General features: G+C 44.5%; 1 protein-coding gene across 1 annotated transcript in view; it reads right to left on the bottom strand.

Moving 5' to 3' along the window:
• Nucleotides 1-5,159, bottom strand: part of SAXO1 (stabilizer of axonemal microtubules 1) — a 132,381-nt gene extending 127,222 nt beyond the window's left edge. Inside the window, exon 1 of the mRNA XM_011930362.1 lies at nucleotides 5,016-5,159. The gene's annotated coding sequence lies outside the window, so the exon portion shown is untranslated. The remainder of the gene's footprint in view (nucleotides 1-5,015) is intronic.
• Nucleotides 5,160-5,370: the final 211 nt, after the last annotated feature.

Below are 5,370 nucleotides of genomic sequence, written 5' to 3'. Positions count from 1 at the left end.
AAAAAAAAAAAAAAAAAATTAGCCAGGCATGGTGGTATGTAACTGTAGTCCCAGCTACTCAGGGGCACTGATGTGGGAAGGATTGCTTGAGCCCAGGAGGTGGAAGCTGCGGTGAGCAGTCATCACAACACTGCACTCCAGTCTGGGCCACAGAGTAAGAGCCTGACTCAAATAAAAAAACAAAAAACAAAAACAAAACAAAACAAAAAGACCTAGTATTTGATAGCACAACAGGGTAATTATGGTCAATAATTTCATTGTACATTCAAAAATAACTAAAAGAGTATAATTGGGCCTGGCACAGTGACTCACGCCTGTAATCCCAGCACTTTGGGAGCTGAGACAGGCGGATCACCTGAGATCGGGAGTTCGAGACCAGCCTGGCCAACATGGTGAAACCCCGTCTCTGCTAAAAATACAAAAATCAGCCAGGCGTGGTGGCAGGTGCCTGCAATACCAGCTGCTTGGGAGGCTGAGGCAAGAGAATCACTTGAACCTGGGAGGTAGAGGCTCCAGTGTGTCACGCACTCCAGCCTGAGCAATGGAGTGAGACTTTGTCTTAAAAAAAAAAAAAAGAGTATAATTGGATTGTTTGCAACACAAAGGATAAATGCTTGAGGGGATGCATACCCATTTACCATGATGTGATTATTATGCATTGCATGCCTGTATCAAGTATGTCATGTACCTCATAAATATATACACCTACTACGTACCCACAAAAATTCAAAACAAAAAAACTTTTCAATTCCCTTTTGGTATTACTTACTATCGAATTATTATTATTCCATTTGAGCATTTTAGATTAAGATCTCTCCTATTTCCAAGTAAGCGAGCAGACTGAACACATGCAATTATCTTTCTCCAGAATCCCACAAACATGAGAGAAATAGGATGAGATGGCAAAAACAAAAATGGGGTCAGAGATCATAAAATCAAAATTTTTGGAAGCAGGAATGCACAAGCAAGAATGGTAACTGACTCAGCTGACTCAAGAAAACTGAACCTTAGCCAATAGTAGGGAAAGACAAGGAGCAACATTTTTACCACAGAACCTCTAAATGATTCAAGAGTCGGTAGCATCAGTGAGAGCAGAGATTGCACTAAAAAGGAGGGATTGTTTGAAGAGCCTTTAAGATGCAATTAGACTTAGAGATCCCTTCGCAATTTCACATAGCTGGGCAATTGCCCGTCTCTCATCTAAGACTAGCAGTTTTTATTCCCTGCAAAGAGTAAAACAGGGGGTCTCTGGACTAGAGAAATACCAGAGACACTGAGGACTGGAGTACCATACTGTAAACAGGATTAAGTTGGCCTATAAACTGAATATTAGCAACCTAGCTTTCTTCTCCCACTTAGTAACCAGAATGCTATTTAACAGGCTTATACTCATCCCATCCCAGTAGAAGAATCCTGGGAGAATCTAACCAGCCAAAGAGAACAGGTCTAAAGGTGGCAGGTGGCAAGACTTTCTTCAAAGAAATGGCCCAGTCATTTCAATGAACCTGATAGTCTTCAGTGCTACCCACGGGTTTTAAAGAATAAATAGGAGCAGACAACCACTGATCACTGAACAAATGAGTAAAGTTTCTAACATGAAAATGCTCTATGATTTCCATAAACTTACAGCAAAGGCCATTTTTGAACTTCTTTTACTGCCGGGCGCGGTGGCTCACCAACGTGGAGAAACCCCATCTCTACCAAAAATACAAAAGTAGCCGGGTGTGGTGCCGCATGCCTGTAATCCCAGCAACTCGAGAAGGGTGAGGCAGGAGAATCGCTTGATCGTGGGAGGCGGAGGTTGCGGTGAGCTGAGATCGCGCCAGTGCATGCCAGCCTGGGCAACAAGAGTGAAACTCCGTCTCAAAAAAAAAAAAAAAAGAGAGAGAGAGAGAGAACATACAAACAAAAGAAACTTGGAAGAAACCAAGACTAAACAGGATAAAAACTTTTAGATAAAAACCTTTATTAATGTTACTATTATCCTCAGAGAGATAAAAGAAGATATTTAATCCATGAAAATGATTTTATGTTTTTAAAAAGAACAATTAGAACAGCCTGTGGAAATTAAAAATATGATATTAAAATTTAAAACTCCAAAGAGTTGGAAAATTAAGATGAGAAAAATCTCCTGGAAAGTAGAACAAAAAGACAGACATAGAAAATAAGAACGGTTTACCAAAAAAATATTTAAAAATTAGGCAGGCCAGGTGCAGTGGCTCATGCCTGTAATCCTAGCACTTTGGGAGGCCAAGGCAGGCAGATCACCTGAGGTCAGGAGTTCAAGACCAGCCTGACCAACATGGAGAAAGGAGAAACCCCGTCTCTACTGAAAATACAAAATTAGCCAGACAAGGTGGCACATGCCTGTAATCCCAGCTACTTGGGAGGCTGAGGCAGAAGGATCACTTGAACCCGGCAGGCAGAGGTTGTGGTGAGCTGAGATCATGCCATTGCACTCGAGCCTGGGCAACAAGAGTAAAACTTTGTCTCAGAAAAAAAAAAAAAAAACAGGCATAGTGGCACACGCCTAATCCTACCTACTTGGGAGGCTGGCATGTGAGGATCCCTTGAGCCGAGGAGATGGAGGCTGCAGTGAGCTATGATGTCACCACTGTACTCCAGCCTGGTTGACAGAGAAAGACCCTGTCTCTAAAAATAAATTTAAAAATTTTTTTAGAAGGCCAGGCGCAGTGGCATACGCCTGTAATCAGCACTTTGGGAAGCTGAGGCGGGCAGATCACTTAAGACCAGGAGTTTGAGATTAGCCTGGCCAACATGGTGAAACCCCGTCTCTATTAAAATTCAAAAATTAGCCAGGCATGGCGGCAGGCTTCTGTATTCCCAGTTACTTGGGAGGCTGAGCCAGGAGAATGGCTTGAACCTGGGAGGCAGAGATTGCAGTAAGCCAAGAGAGTGCCACTGCACTCCAGCCTAGGCTACTGAGCAAGACTCCATCTCAAAACAAAAACAAAAACAAAAAATATATAAAACTTAGCCAGGCATGCTGGTGGAGGCCTGTAGTCCCAGCTACTTGGGAGGCTGAGGCAGGAGAATCTCTTGAACCCGGGAGGTGGAGATTGCAGTGAGCCAAGATCGTGCCACTACACTCTAGCCTAGGCAACAGAGTGAGACTCTGTCTCCAAAAAGAAAAAGAAAGAAAGAAAATAAAGAATACATTAGAGGAAACGTCATAAAATGTGATATCCAGACCTTAGGAGTATTCACATGAGAGAATAGAGGAAATATATCATCAAACAATTCAAGAACATTGTTCAGAATTCAATGGCATGGTTTCCAAATTAAAAGACACATTGGAGGGTCCAGCACAATGCAAATTTGAGCTCAACAATGCCAATTATCATTAAATTTCAGAACACTAGAATAAGGAAATTTTGAATATGTTTTTAGAGAGGAAAGAATAGATCAAAGCCAAGAAGCAGGCATCAGACTACTGGCAGCTAAAAGACGATGGAGCAACAGAGCAATGCCTCCAAGACTCTAAGGAAAAATTATGTCCAACCAATCAAGTGTGAGGGTAAAAACAAAGAAAATTTCAGACATCCAATGTCTTGAAATTTTTACTCTCCTCGTACTTTTTATCTGGAAGCTATTGGATCATGTGTTCCACCAAATGAGCCAAAAATGAGAAGATGTGAAATCAGGAAAAAGAATACTCAACTCAAAAGAATGGGGAAGGGAAACCCCAGAGTGGTGGTGAAAGGCGATCAGATAAGAAGGCTCCAGAAGAGATACCACCAAGGAGATGAAATTGAATACACTGAGAGATTTTCCACATACTATATTGTATTATGGAATTTCACTCTATGATTTCCATAAACTACAGCAAAGGACATTTTTGAACTTCTTCTACTGTACATGTTAACAGTAGGAAGTATTTTTTTAATAAATGAAAGAATGGAATACCTGAATTTGTACAGTACAGTATACACTTTGAAAAGGGCTTTAGGCCAGGCATGGTGGCTCATGCCTGTAATCCCAGCAATTTGGGAGGCTGAGGCAGGTGGCTCGCTTGAGGTCAGGAGTTCGAGACCAGCCTAGCCAACATGATGAAACCCCGTCGCTACTAAAAATACAAAAATTAGCCGGGGGTGGTGGCAGGTGCCCATAATCCCATAATCCCAGCTATTTGGGGGGCTGAGGCAGAAGAATCGCTTGAACCCAGGAGGCAGAGGTTGCAATGAGCTGAGATCATGCCACTGCACTCCAGCCTGGGCAACAGAGCAAGACTCCATCTCAAAAGGAAAAAAAAAAGGACTTTAAGGTAGATATAGAGGCTTCAGTATCCTGATGACTCTCATTCATTCTGTATGAACGATACTGGAGGACACTGATTCACTCATCTACTTGAAGACCAAGAGCAGAATCACATTATACTTTTAGAGGGGCACAGGGTGGCCTATTGTTAGGCAAATAGACTGCAGTCAGACTAAAACCAAATTCCATTTCATCATTTAGTATCTGTGTAACTTGGTCAAGTGACTTAACCTCTCTAACCTTTGATTCCCTCACTTGAAAATAGGGTTATTAATTCACAGGGTTACTGTGAGGATGGAACTAATGCATGGGATTCCATATTATCGTTTCCTCGAGCTTTGGAATTCTAATTATAAATTCTAAACTCTGAGATTACGGGAAAAGCAGATGTGAGAAAGGAATTAAAAGCACCAACTGGAAGCCAGGATGTCTCCCAGGAGGGACTCGCTATCGTCCAGCTGCGCAGCGGCGGGCAATCGCTTAACTTGTCTAAGTCTCACTTTCCGCATCTGCACATTCTCCATCTGCCCTGCCCCTGTACTCACTGGGCCAGGGAACCTGGGGAGGCCTAAGCGGACTGGGAAGTTAGGCTTTCTCTCCACTTCATCGGTCGGCTGCCCCTGCGGAAACCCGTCCAGCACACCTCGCTCCTAAAGCCAGCTGCGGTAGTGGTGGTGGTTGGGGGCTTTTTTTGGCCACCAGAGGGCAGCATTTCCCCCTGCCAACCATACACGTACCCCTAGCAACCGCAAACCCAGCTGCAACAGAACAAAGGACCGGAGTCCTTGGGCTTCCCTTCCATCTTAGGGCTCACGCTGCCCGGTTGGGTTTCATTAGAGCAGCAGCTTTTCAAAGCTCGTCGGGCAGGAACGGCGGAGCGACGGAGCTCTCGCGAGATCGCCGCCGGAAGTGGGTGGTGGCGGGGACGCAGCGGTTCTCTCTCCGGAAGGCAAGCGAGTCTCCCAAGCCGTTGCCACCCACAGCCGCAGGCGCTCTGCTCTGAGGAAGAGTCAGCCCAGCTGCGGCCTCTCCAGCCCCGGGTTCGGGCTCTCGCCTCTCCTGCCTGCCCAGCTGCGCGGCGGAGCGGAGCGA

Source organism: Colobus angolensis, unplaced genomic scaffold (genome assembly GCF_000951035.1).
Source record: "Colobus angolensis palliatus isolate OR3802 unplaced genomic scaffold, Cang.pa_1.0 Scaffold86, whole genome shotgun sequence".
Lineage (NCBI taxonomy): Eukaryota > Metazoa > Chordata > Mammalia > Primates > Cercopithecidae > Colobus > Colobus angolensis.
The sequence above is the reverse complement of the archived record's forward strand: the minus strand, read 5'-3'. Positions and strand labels throughout refer to the sequence as shown.